The sequence below is a fragment of the Corvus cornix genome, chromosome 5 (assembly GCF_000738735.6).
Source record: "Corvus cornix cornix isolate S_Up_H32 chromosome 5, ASM73873v5, whole genome shotgun sequence".
In the NCBI taxonomy this organism is placed as follows: domain Eukaryota; kingdom Metazoa; phylum Chordata; class Aves; order Passeriformes; family Corvidae; genus Corvus; species Corvus cornix.
The window spans coordinates 13,526,198-13,546,126 of NC_046335.1; the positions used below are offsets into that span (position 1 = coordinate 13,526,198).

Below are 19,929 nucleotides of genomic sequence, written 5' to 3' on the forward strand. Positions count from 1 at the left end.
AATGTCCTTAATTCAGCTCAGGTAAAAGAAGTGGCTCAGGAAGGAGCAAAGTTAGCTCTCATTAGAGCCATTTTGTGAGAACAGAAATCATGGGCAATAACTATAACTCAATTACTTGATTATGATATATATAATGTTCTTATGGATTTACAACAATAAAATCATAAGCCAAACCATCCTGGAATGGAGTCACCCACTTTCTGAGAATAAAATTTATGGGGACAGTTTGATGCTGTTTCCCTGGAGTCTGTCAGTCTGCCCTCAGCCACAAATAAAGCCTTTTCAAATGCAAGGAAATAGTTCTGGGATATGTAATATCTGATGTAAGGAGAAAAAGTACTGTCTTCACTGCTAGCCACAGGAAAGCCTATTTTCTTTGGTTCTGGCCCATATGAGAGTTAGTGCATGAAATATAAATTGCTGCTCAACATTTAAACTTGGCAACGCCAATTAATACTGTCTTCTAAACATGGGCTTGGAGGTTATTTCAATTAGATCCTCTGTACAAAAGCAGGCACTGCACACAGGATTTCTTGGTATTTCTGAAAGGCTGTCCTTAGTGGGTAGTTTAAGTTCTGCAGTGCATTCATCTCTCCCTTTGATTACAACAACCTCCTTTCTCCCTTTACTTGTCTGATATCTGTGTCACCCTCCTGTAGGCCATCTGAGCACTGCTACCAAAGACATGGCCTGCACCCTCTCTCACTTCTGCTCACTGTTCTGATCAGCTCCCTTGGTCAGTTCCCAATGATCCATCTTACTTCATATTTTATTCGGTTCCTCCAGGCTTATCTCTTCCATCATTGGCCAAAATAACATATTCTGTTTCTGTTCTGAGAGCCTACAGAGTTTCTGAAGGATAACTGATTAATGTTCCAGCAAGGAGAGGGAAATTTTGTACACCAAAAAGTGGAATAAAACAGGAGTTATTCAGGAGGCCACAGGACTGAAACTATTTTCTCCATAGTTCTGTAAGGCTCCTAAAGTCATGATGCTTCAACTAGCTCCTCAAGACAACATGGAAAACAAGGACCTAGTACTCTGCCAACACTAGAAAATCTTGAACTCAGAGTAAAGCACGCCTTATTTTTAACTTCCTCTAAAGGTTCATCACTTCTGCGAAGTCCACAGAAGACATCCTCATTCTGATTTCCCTTACATTTACTATTTAATTAGATTTCCACTGAGGAAAATAAATTATGTTCATGTCAGGATGCAACCCTGACTTTCAGCTCCTTGTTTTCCTGCTGATTTCCACTACAACCTTTGACACATTGCCTCTCAGCCTTTGCTCCGTGCCTCCAGTTTTGCTATAGGAATAACTGTGTTTCCCAGTCCTAGGAACTGTGTGAGGAGGAATACATTCCTGATGATGTGGTATTAAGGCTCTGAAAAGGCAGTAGGGAGCTACCAAAACCTGGCCTTGCAAACCCAATACCCATAGATAGAATACTTCACATAAATCATTGATAATGTGTGAGGTATCATTGTGTAGTGAAGGGAATATCTTTGAGACACATCAGCTCTGTCCCATGCAACATGATGAATTTCTCTGTAATGCTTAGCTGGATGTTGGAAAATCTGATCCCCTGTTCAGAGTCCTCAAATCAAGCCTAGATAGACAAATAGTCTGGGGGAAAAAATTGTCCTATTTACAGCCCAGTATATATGAAATTATAATCTTTGGTGCATCTGGCATGCATGGGACACTAAGTTCTGAACTTCATCAGTATGTGTTATCAAGCATCTCCTGGTGAGATGGATCTAGATTTCTTGAAGGCACCTTCCAACAGTCCACTAGACAATTTTGAGTCTGAAGTTGGAATGATCAGACTTTGGCTGTTCAGGTTGAGCTACACAGGGGTTTGTAGGTCTCAGATTTTGGTGTTTATTTTTGATTGTTTGTCTCTTGACTTGCTTTTCATTGTAAGAGTATCTTCATTTCTTTGAAAATACAGATGATAGTTCTAGGAAGCTGTTTTTCCAGCACTGCCTTGATCTTCCTTTGCAAGATGAACTCACCATCAAATTAGGGACTGCTGTACAATCTTTTTTATGGTACTTCTGCAAACCCATTTTGTAGAGTTGTGAGCATGCAAGTTTCAAGAGAAGACAAATTCTTACTCTTTGTCTTGATTTTTCTTTTTTTACCTCACAAGTCTATTTCTCTCTTAAACCACATGAGAACAAGTGTGACCACTGAAGATGGGAGCTTGGCGAGATATAGATATTGTGCCTTAAACAAAGATAATACTAATGAATTCACATTCAACCTTTTCAGCCCAGTGATAGAAAAAGATTTTCAGTCACTTTAGCCTGAGCTACATTTGCACTCAGGGTCACCTAAAGAAAAGGACAACACATTCATCTTTATCCTCCTTGAGTTGTGGAACCACTCAGATAATCTATAGTGAGTTGCAAAGTGAAATTAAATACCTTAAAATACCATCTATCTGATCCCCAATTAAAACATAATCTTTTTAAAGCTGTCAATAGCTGCTGACCAGAATCAATAAGGAGAAGATTATGACTGGCACTTCTCCAGTGATCTTCAGGCAGAGAGAAAATACACTGCTGTTGTTGGGTCAGCAGGAAAAGAGGAAAACTGGACCTCAAGCAGAACTACATCACAGACAAGTGGAATTTGAGATCCTATGCAATGATCCTGCTGGGAAGTTTTGGGGTTTACTGGGGGAAGGATAAGGTTTGGTTTTTGGGGTTTTTTAACTAAGAAGAGAAAGAATATGATACGTGATAAGGTTTTAAAGAAGTAACGCTGGAGTCTTAAAATTATGAATCTTTAGAAAATTATTTGTAAAAGAAGTTTTATTTTGATCCTCTATATATGTACACTAAAGTTCCTGAGTCAGATTCAGCCAGTGTCTTAAGAATTTGAGGGAGGCATACTGCTTTTTATTTGCATTTAAGGAATATAAGCTTACATTTATCTAAGTAGATCCTGGATATTCCTCATCACTGCTACAGGAGTTAAAGTTTTAACTATCTAAATCTAGTGTTTGACATCAGTGACGCAAATGATCCCTACTACAGCATGCAAGCTTAGGGTAAGAGGCCTAAACTACTTCTTTTCCTCATGACCTACATTAGGATTGCTTTTATTTCTAGGCCAGAATGAAAAGTTCAGCTGAAAAAAACTGTTTCCTGGTGTGCAGAGGGCTTAGTAGCCTTTCTACCCACAAGCTGTTGCTTTCCTCCAGCCTTCCACAGTACAGATTGTGGCACAAATGCTCCAACCTGCCTGTGAAGTTACAGCAGTCAGAGCCATACACTTATTGTACTGACAAAAAAATCACCAGAGCATTACCTCTTTCAACGCAATCCGTAACTGGTGCTAAGTTGTCCAACAGTCCTTACAACTACATGCTGAAGAGTGGCTCAAATGTGAATTTCCCTTCTCCTGCTGCAATAGCCATGAAGTAAGCTCTAGATCCAGAAAGAAAGGCTACTGCAATTGTTCAAACTCACCTAGACCTTTGGAATGGTGATCCCAAGCTCTTGCTCTGACACAGCGTCTGTGAAACACTCACTCCTTTCATCTCTATGCATTATTTCTCATCTAAACAAAAGTGGGTAACAAATCTTCCATGCCTCTGCTGACCTGGGGAGAAGTACAAGAATCATTCTAAATGTGGACTTGATAAGCACCTAAAATCAACAGAAGCAAAGCTGGGGTCTGAAACTGCTTAAGTCAGAAAACACATAAGGGATTGTAGCACAGACATAATATGCTGAAACAGCATTTTAGGTACTGTTTGCATTTAAGTGGGTTGAGGAACGACATATCTGACTTTTCTCACTGTTATCCATCATTTAAATATAAGCTTTAAAATGACTAGTTTTATTATAGACCTTTGTATATTTTACAAATAATTTGGGTAAGAAAATCCCTTTGCAAGTAAAACAGCTCATTCTAAAGTTACTTTCTCAAAAAACCTAGAGCTGCTGTATTTTCCTGATCACAGGAAAGCTAATACAGAAGAGGTCATGGCATATAAAAATACAACTGCAAACATGACAGCACAAAATTTCTGGAATCGATTTTACAGGGGTGATTTGAACCCCTGCAGATTTGCACATTCTCCTTCAGATTTCTTCAATATTGGTCACTTCTGTAACCTATTGGATGGTATTATGGCAGCACTGTTTTGTTCAGAGCACAACTCTTCTGTCTCATTAGAATAGCAGAGACAAAGCTGCTTCAAAATGACTGCACTGCATTGACATTTTGAAGCACCTCTACTAGTTCATTAGCAGTACAGAAAATGCTGTTGAAATCACACAAAACTGCATCTGGACAAGATCAGTTTCAAAACTAACTCATTCTACTCATAAATCACAACAAAATAATCTAGTTATTGCAAAGTTAGTGTTGTCAGCACTCAACTAGCAGAACATCTAACACCATGATTGCTACCACACTTCACCGAAAACCTACAAAAGAAGGAAAAAAAGCTGCTAAATATTTTTCAATACTGTGTTTAATAATTTTAGGCTTGTCTGTGTTTTTTAATGCTTTCTTTGCCAAACTTTGCATTCAAAAGTAAGGCTCCATCCTCTGACAATGAGGTCCCTTGTTTGGAGGCAACAGCTTCCAAAATCTTTTGTCCTTATAAGACCGGTACGTAGTGAGAAATCATCACTGAAATCAAAATGGAGCTAGACCAAAGTGACTAGAAAGAGGCTTTGCATGCAGAATGTTTCTTAAAAGAGGAAAAAGAAATCTTTCTCATTTTTACTGATCAAGGAAAACAATGAAAAGAAGCAAAACAATAATATTCCAAAATGGTTCAAAATTTGTCTCATGACTTACAGAAAAGTGACATCCATACGAGTAGGGCACAAAAGATCCAAAACAGACCTAGTTCCATGGTAAGTAGAGTGGTCTAGTGAAGAGAAAAATCAGGCCCAGGAAAGGCAAGGAAGTTACTTCCAGATTGTTTTCAGAGCCTAAATTTAGCCAGCCAGGTTTGAAAGCATTGGCATGTGCATAATGAAAACTCTTGTCCTGTGTTTGAACATGGGGTGTCTCGCTGTGTGTTTCAAACAGTATTTTTAAGGGTTTCTCAATACATTATTAATTGCAACAAACAACCACAAAGAAATAAAATAAATGAAAGTAAAAAATAAGCCAGCTGTAAACACCTGCAACCTCTTGTTCTCCTTAATCATTTAATTCCATACACCTATATTGAAATTTCACACTATGCCTTAGCAGGGCATTGTCACAGCAAAACACTAGAATGCTGATATTGTGCTAGGTCAAGAGTTAAGTAAGTTCATTCCACCCCTGCTATTTTGTGTTTTAAAGCAGTCCTTAGTCTAGGCAGACTCTCTCTGTTATTATTACTTCTTGAATGATAAGAGCTGGGATTGACCTTCAAAAGAGATTTAAATGGCCTTATCCGAAAAACAGTCTGTGAACATCTATAAACTAATGTGCTGCCTTTACACTTCCTTTCTCAGAGAGGAGGTGTAAAGGCAGCACATCAAAGTCAGCAAGGAACTTACAATAATGGATTTCAAAGTCAAAAATCTAATGCAAATCTAAGTATTTGCTTATAGACTCTTTGAAGTCTTGACAGATCAAGTTTAGAAGTATTTTCTTAGATGGTATCTACATAATCTAATAGAGATGATTTCAGGAACTGAGTAGATGTTTCCAGTAGATGTTTTGATTAGGGAACACCATTTTTCAATAACATTAATAAAGAATACATTTTTGTTTAATTTCATTTAAGTTTATGGCACAATACTGAGAGGTTATAAATTATATTCTGCATCTGTGGAAACATTTTTATCTTAGGAGGAGAAACTGACAGATGCACAGGATAAAGGAGTTCCATCTCTGCTACGCTTATATAATATAATTGACTTTGTTAAAGGACATTTAGGTGTTGTTTGATTTACATCCTATGTCAGTTTAATGCATCAACCACGTAAGGTTCCACTTGTTTAAATATTTCATTTTAAAAGGTGCAGTAAGCTCATAACTTCACCAACATCCACTCTTCCCTGACTAAAATGGATTCTACAGTTTAATCTATTGCACTAGAAGTAAATGAAGACTTCACTCTTCCCCTTGAGAGAGGAGCTGAGGCTGTCATTACTTATTACCATAAAAGTTGAAGGAGGTGCTAGAAAAAGTGTGACAGTAATTATATGGTGTTTTTCCTTTTTAAAAACAAAATGTGTAAAATTAAATTTGAAACATAAAAATAAATTTTTTTAAAAAGTAATGCTTGTGTTTCTTATTGAAACCATTCTTTATTGTTACTTCTGATGTCAGAATTTTTCTTTTAAGTAAAAAAAAAAAAAAGAAAGTGTTTGGGTTTTTTCCAGGTTCAGTTTGATTTAAGTTTATTTATTGACATATTATCAGAACAATACTTTTCAAATTAGATATACTTACAGCTGCTGGAATTATTTAAAGTGTGTTTTTCGACCTAGCCTGTACCAGAGAAGTTTTCCCGGTCCTAATATGCCAGAAAAAAAGCTGCTAGTGTGTGGACAGTTCAATATCCAGATGGAAATTATTTGTTGCTTGTATATTTTTATTTTGTGAGAGCTTTTGCTAGCAAGATTAAAAATAAACAACAATCTTAGCCAGCCTAACTTTACAAGAAATCATTTGCATAAGCTGAACTTGTTTATATGTTTTCTCTCTAAGATTTTAGAGGATTTCTGACACCCACCCCACCCCAAAACACATGAGGATATCTACTATAAATTACAAATCAGCCCTAAGTAATACTGGGCATTTTAAAACAAACTTTGCAGCCTTAACTCTCAAATATTTTTAGAAAGAGCCAATATCTCACCCAACTTCTGAACATGGGCAAATTGAGGGTCTGAGACTGTATGTGGTGTATAAAATAATATAGAGACTCCACAGAAAAGAAAGAGAAAATCTGGAGATCCACTTTGTCTCTTGGTAGAATTTTCTTCAGTCTACAGATGGGTAAAACTACATAAGACACAGGACTCTGCAAATTCATCTGCTCAGTCTCATGAATGCAAGCTATCAGACAACACAGTGATGCTTTCTTTTTTTCTTTTACATGGAATTTTTCTTACATACTCAGGAAAAATAGGGCAAGGAAATGGGGTTTTAGTCTTTTGCATGTCACACAGTTATAATTACTTAAAATCAGCAAAGGTTGGAAAGTGTAAAGTGCCAAATACTATCAGATGTGGTCTTGAACAGAAATATCTGCTATAAACTATATATACCCACGGAGCCTGACTGCTTCCCATAACAAAACATACAGAGCAAGACTGTAAAACTGAAGAGATGTTAAAATCTGATTTTTTTTTCAGACAGGTCATTATTCAGTCTAAGGTATTAAACTACTTAAACAAGCAGACAAGCTACTTTTCCTCCCTAAATTTCAAAATTATCTTGACTAAACTCCAACCACAAGGAGAGAATATACTTTGTTCATTACACTGCCTGCTCCTTTGAGAGCAGAATATTCCAAACCAGAATATATACAAATATACTTTCCCTCTTTCTTCTCTAGCAGATGTTTATAAGACAGCAACAGATTGAAACAGAGATTTTTACCTTTCACTCTCTGGATGACCTGAATAAACTACTTCACATCTCCCTTCTCTAATTTTCTGTCTTACAAATAGAAATGATGACACCGGATTCTGCAACTCTGTGACTCACAGATGTTTGTCCATGTGAGTTGGTATTATTTAATTTTCTTTCTTGGTACCTTGTTTGGTTTTTTTTTCCATTGGCACTGATTTCCAACTGTTTGATGACTTCTGTATCAGGTTACATGAATGCCAACCTACACAGAGTGCACTAGCGAGACAGTGCTCCCTTCCCAGGAGCTCACAGATATGCAAAGGCTCACAGCCACCCCCATCTCTCCCTGGCGATCCAGGGAAACTGCAGGGTTAGGCCAGTGCCTTGAGTGGAGCCACATTCACCCTTACTGTGGGGCTGAGGGATTTAAAACACCACGTCATGTTTGGTACTGTTGCCCTAGAGTACTTGTTTTTCTTTAATGAATTCATCCTTTTGAGCTATTTTGGGGGAAAAGAACCTTTCTTCTTCATGCTTGTGTTTGTTTTACTTTTGAGGTGTGATCAAAGTAAGTCCTGGCCGTGTAATCACTTAATGCATTTTGGCTGCAGTTTCAGCCTTCTTTGAAATTTATCCCTTTTCTCTTGCCTGTGACAGCCAAACTTTACCTCCAGGTAGTAAAGGAGGCTTACAAACTCTTTTATATATCACATCTGCTTTCAGCCCATTAATCACCCAGATTGTAGACAGTTTCTTCCTTCTCCTGTAGAGTATGATTTTGTCTAGACTAGGAATTAAAGAGTGAATTTTAGCATGGTCCAGCTAACACGTTTAAATGTGGACCAGGCTCTGTATCCTTTAACTCATGTTCAGCCAGGCAAGTTAAACACTTAGGAAGACATTATGCTTCAACATGACAAGTTTAACACATGCCAAAATATGATCTCCCTTGTTTAAATTACAGGTAAAATCTTGGCCCTTACAAAGTCAGCGTAAGTTTACTATTGATTTCAAATTACCCAGAATTTCCCACATAAATTTAAGCATACTTCTTTAAGAAGTATTGTGTAAAGAATTTATTTTAAAAATCAGAAGGTATTAATTAGTGTATAAATTAATGTATAATTACTTGAGTAAGAGCAACTACTTACTACAGCTGTGATATAGGAGCTGAGAGTTACACTGTGATTCCGTGTCTTTAGGGACCCAACTCCTCTGCCATTGTGGCCCAGCTGCACAGTGATACTGAACCACAGCTTCTCTCCGTGGAAGTTCAGTTTAACCAGCCCATCAAGCATAATTTTATAAATAGCAGTAAATTTACCTTTTCAGGAGGTCTACCAGTTTTATTGTCCTTACATTTCTGGCTGCCAGTTTCCTGCTTTCTCCAAAGAATTCCATTCAGCTGGGATAGAAGTCTTCCTCTCCATCATAAGTAGTCCTGCTGTCAGAGGTTTCTCCACAGCCTCCATGTTCCATTTCCATGTTCTAACCCAGCATTCAACTGTCATGAGTAGTGAAACAGTGATTTGTAATGCTGTGCTCTCACTCAGGATGCTGAAACCTCCAGCAGAAGAAAGCTGATTTGGGGAGGGAAGGTTCTTTGTGTTTTTCAAATCAATTAGTTCTTGGGCACACAAAGCAGAAGTACCACTTAGTTTATTCACCAGAGATTTGACAGAGACATAGAAAAATTTAGCAGTAAATGAAGGACCAAGGAAATAGGAAGAAAACTTTGATGGAGGAGATGGCCAGGTTTTTGTATATGGTGGCTTTTTCACCAGGAGCACACAAAGCCCTTGATCAGATTGCAGACAGGGACAGTGAATTAGCATGGAGATGTTCCTGGAGCCTGAACTTTCAAAACTGAGTTACAGATGATGAAGAACTGCCTCCTGCCAGCCTTCACCTCATAACAGAGAAAAGTCCAGCATTGCCTCTATTCTCTGAATCTGGAAGAAAGCATTTTGTTTTAAAGTATCCATTTGATTAATAAGTTTTGTATAAATGATTAATAAGCCATCAAGGTCTTTAATATCATTTTACCTTGGGTTTTGTTTACTCTCTATTTGCCTTCTAAAAAATGTTTATGCAACATTATGAGGCAATGCATATTTATCAAAGACTGCAGGTTAATGGAGGATGATCAGGAAAGCAGAGAGAAAACATGATTTGACTATTAAGTTGAATTAGGAGAATTTGGAGGCAAAATGCATGGTAACTGTTATTCAGTGTCTGCCAAAACTTAAATCATCATCTTATATCAATGCAATGCCTCCCCTCCCAGAGTACATTGCAAGCTATGATAGAATCATTTCACACTACCTTCAAAACTCACCTACCTCTTGAGAAGTATCTTGTATCTATGCAGCAGTCTCACACAATATTTTTGGCTATTAAAATGAGCTCGAACACAGAGTGAAACATCAGACTGAACAATGTAAGGCAGAGTACTGCTAGCCAGCTGGAACATTGTGTACATGTATTTTTTTTAAAAAATTACATTGTTCTTAATGCCCCACAAATGGACAAGCTGTGAACAGAGGGGACATAACGAAAGTCAGTACAGAAAAGCCACACTGCAAGCTCACAAACGCACTCCCCTGCCGGGCACTTTACAATTTCAAATTTATCTCACAGGTCCTGTGGCAAAGCTAGGTACAGATGCACCAGCAGCAACCAGGAATAGGTTATATGGATGGTATTCCTTGCCAAGTGGGAGCTGCAGTCTCTCTTTTTAGGGTTTTTTTTTTTTTTAATTTAGCACATATAATGAATTTCACAGAAGGTAATATCTGCTCTTCAGATAACAGGTCTGCACTGAAAAAAGTAACAATAAAACTATGTTAATGTGACCTTGAAGCTACAAAGCTTTAGTCTGAGGCATACCAGACTCTCAAGCAGTGTCCATCCTTTTATAAATTCAGCTTGATGATAAGTTAATGAAATCATAGTCTTTCCATATAAGACTGATCCACTACATCAACACAGACAACATGCATACTTTCTGATTACCTCTCATTGCTGTAACAATATATCTCAGAAGGAACTTTCCTATAGTTTACATATGCCTGTCAAATCATCATAGTCTAACAGCTCCAGGAATCCTAAGATCAATCTCCAAGATTGTGCTAAAACTCTATAGTGACTTGACCCTGAACTTTGGCACAAGCCTGCCCTTTCCTGCTCTGTTCCTTCTCACCCACCCAGAACACATGCATCAAATTAACAAGGAATGGAACATTTCATTAGTTTCGTTCACTTCTGTGGCTTAGCAAATTTTATGTATGCTGCTGGACTGGGAGGATCAAGTTTTACCATATTCTGCAGTCTCAGTCTATATGAAAGCATAATTGTTCTATTCATTCTCATGGAAGTAAGACTGACGTACCATAAGCACTCAGAAGATTTCAAGGGAGTGTTTGTTTACAGGACAAATGGGTCCCTAAAGTTTTGCTCTTAAAGCATATAGCCTTTGGGCATGTTTCAGCATCATGATTGGTGCTCATAACAGGAACGTTCAGCTAGTGTGCTCCCATATGAAGTGCAGAATCCAGTTTGAGATTAAAGGAAACCAGGTACAGTTCATGAAAAGAAAGTCTGACATGCTCAGCACACAGTTTACCTTCACATTAATACAAGTAGGAAGCAAGCAGTTTGTGTGTTAGGTTATGGTCTGGAACTTACAGGGCAATTGCAACAAAGGCAATGGCTTATTGTAGACAAAAAAAGCTGATAGGAGTCACGACCTCAGCTACAGTCCTTTGTTTACAGACTGAAAATGAAGACTGCAGACAGAGATGAGAGATTTCAATGTCATCTGGAGTTGTTTTGGATTTATTATGGAGTAAAACAACTCAGAAACCCATTCCACTGAACCTATTTGTGAAACAAGTTTGCGGACAACAGAAGAGGATAACTAAATATATTCAGACTGAATTGAAGTCTTTCTTTTATAGGACAAAGATCAGTGTATCATCAAATAAATTTATTTTTTCTTACCAAAAAATGTATCATATTTGGTTAAAATTGTATCATTTTATTCTCTGCCCATTTCCACTGAGAGGGTGCTCAGAATTCTTTTTTCCAGAAATACAACAGCCAAAAGCTCAAGCATGTTAAGAAACCGCACAACTGGAACACACTAACAAAAATACACCTTTTTTATTGGGTTTGACCTACCTTAAGTTTTAAATCAAACTAAAGCAATCAAATTTTTAAAGTCTGATCACCTGAGAAATAAGGATATTAAATATGATTAAATGTGATTGCATTTGAGTGTAAGGACTGTTCTTCCATTACTGCTTTGATTAAAAAAAGCAATCTGAGCTGTGAGGTAGAAAAGTTAAATGCAGCAAGAGAAAAAGAAAATGGCTTGAAGTTTGTTTCCTTTCTTTTTCAAAATATATTACTTCTTGTGTGAGAAAATAGCATGATTTTAAGTATGTGCTTTTGCAAAACCAAAAGCACATTGGCAAAATTTCTGTAACATAATATTCCTTCATGCTTTTTAATTATAGAAAATATGAAGACAAAAAAAGAAAGAATAAAAAGTTGTTCTTATGGGACTTCTGAGAACAAAAATAGGAGACACATTTTGAAATGAAAAGTGGACTGGAAACCTTAGTTCTTAAGCTGGAATTTAATTGGTGCAATATTGGACTTTAAAGAGTAATAAAGTTTGTGTCCTCAGGTTATGAGAAGAAAATTACCCATAACAATTTTTTGGATTATAATATCTTAGCTGCCTCACAAGTCTATCTTCTTCTGATATTATCATCATTACTCCTCTGATAATTTTCTGTGTTTCATACTCTTACCTCCAAGCATTTGGATGGTGCTGAGAACCCCAGTGAACTTTTCAGATATGAGGTGGAGATCAGCCACTGATCAAAATTAACTTGAACTGCAGAGTCTTCAGAGCTGTTTTCAGAAAAGCAAAATGTGTCGCTCCTCAGAGATGAGATAAATAGCAAAACCAGCACAGATCACTCTCACCTCTTAATTGAAAAGTTGGCTGCCGATCAGGAGCTGGCAGTGACCAACTCAAGCCATCAGGATGCCAATATATGTTTTGACCTTATTTCTCCACCTCAGAACAGATCAATCACAAATTAATGTTATATTAGTGAAAGCAAGGACTTTTATTGAAGAGAGAAATCTATAAAAAAAATCATCCAATGAAATAGTGAAAAACAAGCTAGAGAGAAAACTAACCTAGACTGGCAGTGGAACTGTGTTTACTCAGTACAAGTAAAATAATCTGGAGTCTTAATTGCATCTAAACACAGTAACACAAAAAATCTTTGAAACATGACAACTGGTATATGAAAGGTTCATTTTCTTTTTTGTTTGGTTTTTTTTTTTAATGCAGCAGAAGTTGCAATCACTTTTCTGGCTGAAATATCTATTCTAGTTTGCCACAAAGTATTATCTAAACAGGAACTCTTTATATTGTCAGTGTTCCAAACCATTGAATGCAAGAAAAAAAATCTCAAAAGGATTCTGGTTTTATAATGAAATGGCACATTAGGATGAGTCTGAGTAGGAAACTTCTTTTTTTAAAGATGTTTGAATAGGTAAAATTGTGGGGACCACACAACTGAAACATTAGCCTCTGCATTTCTCATCCCTTATTCTTCTCTCATTTTAAAAGTGTTAAATGCAAATACTGAACACAGTAGTGTAACATCACGAAGTGATTCCTGGATGTGGCCCTCAAGTGGGTGCACACACCTGAATTCTCACCATTGGTGTATCAATACTTCCCAATGCACATGTAGTGCCTGTCTGCACCTGTACATGAGGGAATCAACCCTGAAAACGGGACTGACACCAAGAAAATATATTGGTGTGGTCTAAAGACTAATTTTCAAGCATGGAGCAAGTACCTCAAAAGTGCTTATGCAGTTAAGAATTGGATTTACATACCTGAAAGGCTTTAGGGCCAGACTTCCAAACTAAACATTTGTGGATCAGGTAAACTACTCATGGGACGGGTGAGTCTCTCCAAGCTTGACAGTTGTGTTTTACCTTGGTAAGAAATACAAGGAAGCTAAAGATAACCCCTCTCTACTCATTCACACACATGTGCACATACTTGCAGTTCCTACCTTAAACTGAAAAGATACCTAGGCAGGGAAAACAGACAAAAAGAGACATACAAAACTGTAATTTACAGCTGGGATACTGAGGGCACTGATGAGCCTGATAAGCTCTGGTGATTTATGGCAAGTATCAAAGAGGTTATTTTTCCCACCTGCCTACCATCCTTACCATGGAAAATATCTGTTCTTTAGCTATTGCCTCTGTTTTAAGGACACACACAGACTGGGAACTATGGTATTTGCAAAATAGGCGCAATAACCCTTCAGCTTTCTTCTCTATGACATTGGTGACTTCAGTCCCCCCAACAAGTACCACCAGAGCTCATGAGTCATAGTATCAAGACACAGAAAGAATTTGCTGAAGAATCACCTGCTGAGCTCATCAGTGCAGAAGTACAGCAAGACAATATCTTGCAGAACTAAAAATATAAGATTAGTTTTCTAATTCTAAGTCCAGGACCCATTTAAAATGCACATTTTCTGTTACAAGAATGAGAATGATGTATGATGATACCTCCAGAGACACAGATATGAGAGAGGCATGAAATTTATACAAGTTTCATTCTTAGAATGAAGACTAAACCTTTCCAAAATGGAGGGAAAAAAAACCAACAATCAACCACCCCCCAAGAAAAAAAAACAAGAAACAACATAAAAACAAGGCACTCCAGGACACTGAAACAGATGGAGCGTGCCAGCATTTGCTTCAGCAAGGGAAAAAAAAAAGAGTTTATAATGGAGGCGCTGAAACAAGTTTAATTATAGAAACATGAATGACATCCTTATAATAAAGTAAACCAACAAGTCAAATGAATGTCCTTGCCCTTTATTACAGAGCTGTGGTCATTTCCTCTCTGATATGAAAGCTATGGAAGCTTGCCTCCCTGTTACTGGTTCTTCTTACACTATCCTGAGGTTTAGAAAAAATGCGAAGCTCAGAGGCACAACACTCTTGTAAAACTGAAGAGCATTTATTTCTCATTTTTAAGCCTTGGTTTGCTAGGACAGCCTCACAAGATAAACAGCCTTGTTTTCATAAGGGCCTTGGTACAGCAGGAATTATATTCATTCTAAATTTCAGTGCCATTATGCTAACATTTCACATGAAGCAAAAAGTGCTTCCTCACATATCAGTATGAAAATGTGAAAGATACCCTGGCTTAATGCTACTTTAAGAGATCAGAATTCATCTTTCAACATGTGTATCACTCTCTCAGTAGCATAACAGAGTAAAATTATATTATTGTTCTGTGCCCAGGGAAATAAAAAAGGCATCTCTTTTTTAGGATATAGAGTAAATTCTGATTGCATCTTATGATTTAGTTAGAGCATGATGCAAAATCTGATGAAATCAATTGGATCCTGTGCATTGATTTCAAAGGGTTTTCAAACCTGCACTGTGGTGGGAAGACATTTGTGAATTGTTTGCTCTTTTTTATCAAACATTAAATCACTTAAGAATCTTACAGATTTTATAAACCTCTACTTGGTTTCAAGGAATTTACGTTGTTGTAAATCTCTCCACAATTTACTCAATAAACTGGATAGATGTGATCCAAGTCAGAAAAGTATGTATGCTCATATTTATAACTCAAACCAAATATCCTTTTACTCTATTATCTGTTTTGCCACTTCTTTAATATAACAAAAATATTTCTGTTTCAGGTGAAACATTTGAGAAACACCTCTTCCAAATAACATGCCAAGCTTCCAAACCCCACGTCCATCACAAAGCATGGTCACTAAACGTGCATTTGTGCAGTAACTGGAAAGTGCCATTTAGGATCAGAGCTCCTTTGGGTCTCTAAAAGCAAAAAGTCTTACCTTCAGATGCTCACAGCCTCAGAAAATGGTGACTCACAAATAATTAAAGCAAGGCAGAGGTTTTGGGCTAAAATGAGAGGAGTTGGATAGCGGCAAACAGAAAGACAAGTTGCTCCAGAGGAGTCCAAGCAGCTCATAGAACAGCCCTGGCTCCTAGAAGAGTCCTGGCTCCATGCAGTGGCAGCACCCCTATGCCAATAATGTTTCTGAGGGGACAGATGTGGTCCCTATCTCATTTCTGGTAACATCCTACCTAAAGCTTTGCCCTTTAGTCCACCTTGAACATTCCTCCATGGGCCAAAAATAATATGACCCTTAGCAGAACTATTTCTTCCTGATTAAGGCTGTAACACAAATGGACCAAAGCCAGGAAATTTAAAATTAAGCTGACACTTTGTCCTTTAATTCTAGCTGCTAAAGAGAAGAAGAAGAAAAAAGAAAATCAGCTTCACAGAACAAGTTCTCGAGCCTTAAGTTTTAATGAAGTTTTGGTGTCCTGTTTTTTATGGCTTATGTCCCAAGCCTATCATTATTCAGTGGGTTGATTTTTTTTTTTTTAATATTATATTTTTTGCATTTAACTTCCTCACTTTTTAAAGTAAAAAGAAGAGAGGAAGAAGTCTTTAATGGCAAGTTCTCCAATGCATATTAATTATCTAAGAGACCAGAATGACTGCTTTGGTTAAATATGTACTTACAAATCTTTTCATATGTACATTATTTACTAATAGACTAGAACTGTTCTAAAGGCATCCATTTCTGTCTGAGAAGGTGTAGTGGTTTGGTCCAAAATACTCAGAAGGTAAATATATCTTTAAAGTTTTTAATTAAGTGACATTATTTGAGAAAGAGCAACTCTTCTGACAGAAGCCCCCAGTGTGTAGTTCTGATTTCCCTGCTCAAAGAACTCACCCAGAGACACTGGGAATTTGTCCCTTTAGGTAAAATTTACACTGCTCAAGAGTCACAAAAAATGTTTTACAAAAGGCATCCCTACTTCACAAATATTTAGGAGAGAATCTCCTTTTCTCATCTGCCACAAAAGATCTATGCCTTCAGGTTTATGACTTTCATTCAGCACTGCAACTCCTACTGGTTTCAGTTCTTAGATCAGCTGTCAACTTATAATATATACACTTTATACTCCTCAAGTTCTGCTCTGAATAGTGCCTGACCAGGACAGAAAAAAAAATCTGACTCCAGTCAGTTGTAATATGAGTGGAGAATGTTTGCAATCCAGAACTCAAATTGATCATTTGGTTTATGTCATTCCTCCATCTTGTAATCTTCCAGTTTTTGGGGTTCAAACTTTGCATTAAGAACTTGTAGATTTGTTGGTGATGTTCAAAAGTATAGGCATTGCTTCTCACTGCTTGTTTTGTTTAATCCATGTGCCTTCCATGAAAGCATATAAAACCAGGGGACAAAACCATGGCATTAAGCATTAAAAAATAATAATAATCCTTTTAGTCTAGAGAAAAAGTTTTGAATTTTCACTCAAAAGTTTGCTAGTGAGTCAAATTCTACATAAACCTCTTCTGGACTTATTTCCACATTCAAACTGCAAACTACTAGAGGCTTTTGCATAACTTCAGATTTTGTTGTGAAGAGCTTACGCAGCTCTAATCTGCACATGAAACTCAGACTGACATCAACAGCTGGTTTATGCAGGGATCAAGGGCACAATATGCAGTCAAGATCCCCTCTGCAGATAACCCAAAAGCAGAGCTTTGACCTTATAGCTCAGCAGAAAAAGCTTGATGCCAGTTGAAATACTGGTGATCTGAAAATATTCACATTCAAACCTCAAACAAATGTTTGAAACATAGAATAAAACAAAAATTCTTGCTTGGAGTTTATATCCATTTTACTTCTTTGTGCTATCATGAAATTTTATATTTTTTATGGAGACCTGTTTAAGAGACATCATTTGTGAATTTAGAACAGACTCTCAACCTGCTTTCCATCTTCATGCTAGTGATTTCAGCCAGCAAATAATTGTGGCTACTCATTCTGTGTCTGCAGTTTTGGGAACAAGTGGGATACCTTTGTCCATGACTGCCCTGAAGCAACAGCAACATATCCGAAACGGCAGGATCCGAAAGGCATTCTGAAGCATAACTTCACTTTACAGTGTCCACTTCCAGAAAGGGTGATTCTCTGGTTTAAGGCCTAAACACTGGAGAGAAGAAGAAGTTCTTTTAGACTAATATGCTTTGTTCAGTCTCATTTTCTTGTGTTGGAAACTGAGATAATACTTGTATGAACTTCTAAAGTTGTGCTGTTGAAATACTGTGTTTTGCCTGACAGAACATGCAGCCCATTTCCCAGAAATACAGTGTCTTGTCTGCCCTTAGAAAATAGGGACCAACTGATGAGTTAAACTGTCAGCCCCAGCCAAAATCCAAGATTCAATCGCACCTTTCCTTTGGTGAAGGCAGGAATGAGGGTCCGAGCTTAGTGATTTCTCACAGATAGTCTCTACAATAAACTGAAAGTTACATAGAAGAGGGGATCAAGGTGGGCCCAGACTGGGAAAAACTGTTATCTGCAAATGAACTTCACTGCAGGTTCTCTTTCAAACTAACCAGGCCCTGATGATGTACAAAGCAGAAGTGCTTCAGGGTTTTATTCACCAAAAACTTCGGGAGATAACTTTGTTAACACTTTTATTTTAGGGAAAATATAGTTTGCAATAAGGGAACAGTCCAAACAGATTTAAAATAATCAGTGTCCTGTGCTTTTAAAGAAAGAACAAAAAACCTGCTAAGAATTTGCATTAATTATGAATTAGGCCTTCTTGTGAAGGATTGTCACTACAAATTGGTCACTGTGGTGTCAGATTAGACTATACAGCATGATGGCTTGAGTACAACCCATTGCACCCTTTCTATTATTTTTAGAAATATTCTTCCTGAGTCAAAATCATATTTATGAAAAGTCAAAAGGCTTTTTAGTGAGAGAGAAAGAAGTTCTCTGCTTCAGAAAAGAAAAAAATATGTGAAATTATTATTAACATTCGTTTCCATTTAGTATTTTGCACCGTAATGGTTTCTTGACCAAAATAATTACATGTGGCAATGTGAACCAAAGGCTTAATATCTATTATACAACTTAAATGCAAATTAGAATCTGAATCTTTGTTTGCTTTAATGCAAAAGACCGCATAGGATAAGGAAGGTTATTTAGAACTGACCACAAGTATTGTCATGTCTATATGCAAGGAGCAGATTTAAGGTTGTTTAACAAGGCTGAATAATGTTTGTTGTATTTTTTCAGCTGGGTTTCTAGGGTGGTTTTGTTTTTATTCTCAGCTGTTAAATCGTAACATTCCCCTAATTATTTCTGTCATAGTTACAAACTTCCTATCAGCATTTTACTGGAATTTTTAGAATAGACGATTTCAGTGTATTAAAATATTGTCACAGGATTATGATCCTCCGTTAACAGATAAATTTACAGAGTAGAATCATAGAATGGTTTGGAAGGGATCTGAAAGATCATCTAGTTCCAATCCCACTGCTGTGGCCAGGGAACCTTCCACTGGACCAGGTTACTCAGAGCCCCATCCCTGGCCTTGAACACTTCCAGGGATGAGATGTTCACAACCTCTATGGGCAACCTGTTCCAACTGCCTCGCCACCCTCAAAGTAAAGAATTTCATCTTAATATTGAATCTAAACCTACCCTCCTTTACATTAAGGCCATTCCCCCTTGTCCTATTTTCACTACATGCCCTTGTAAAAAGTGTCTCTCCAGCCCTCTAGCAGCCCCCTTTAGGTACTGGAAGGTGCTGTAAGGTCTCATCAGAGCCTTCTCTGTTACAGTGGGGATAATGCAATACGTATATCAATCAGTGAGGCCCGTGGAAAAGAAATAGATATGGACCGATTCTTGATAGATGTTTCAGAGATGTTTATTTCTTCAGCCGCATGGCCGGGGCTCTGCCCAGGAACTGAGGCAATCACGGGACCCGAGGGTCCTTCTGCCCGCGCAGGGGAACACAAAACAACCCACGGGGAACGAGGCTGAGCAGGGGCAGGGAAACCCCGTGTCTCCCCTCAGGGCCCCTCTCCCAGGACCCCATGGCGGGGGGGGAGGGCCACAACATCTCAGCCGTTTATTTTTAACAAAAAGAGATTTAGAGCTTAACATTGAAAACAACTGGATAAACATGAGATAACAAGGACAGTTTCAAAACAAAACAAGCCACCCTCCTGAGTCTTTAAATGCTCAAACAGATTCTCTGGAACATCTTAAGGCTGACAGAAGGGAGACAGGACTCTCTGGGCATGCTTTGTGGGGAAACTGAGGCAGGAGAGGGTTTCTTCCATTTGTACATGTTGGAACTCTAAACAACAATAGTTAATTTCTTCCCTCCCCCTCTTCATCCCCCACTCGGCATTGGAAAGCGATTTTTGGGGAAACAATCGGCAAAGG

General features: G+C 37.7%; 1 long non-coding RNA gene across 1 annotated transcript in view; it reads right to left on the reverse strand.

Annotated features, from left to right (window-relative positions):
• Positions 1 to 19,929, reverse strand: part of LOC104686387 — a 155,133-nt gene that overhangs the window by 24,614 nt on the left and 110,590 nt on the right. Inside the window, exons 4-8 of the long non-coding RNA XR_005602091.1 lie at positions 17,536 to 17,668; positions 13,490 to 13,591; positions 12,379 to 12,481; positions 8,883 to 9,062; positions 3,487 to 3,619 (exon numbers count right to left, since the gene is read on the reverse strand). This is a non-coding gene — a long non-coding RNA (uncharacterized LOC104686387). The remainder of the gene's footprint in view (positions 1 to 3,486; positions 3,620 to 8,882; positions 9,063 to 12,378; positions 12,482 to 13,489; positions 13,592 to 17,535; positions 17,669 to 19,929) is intronic.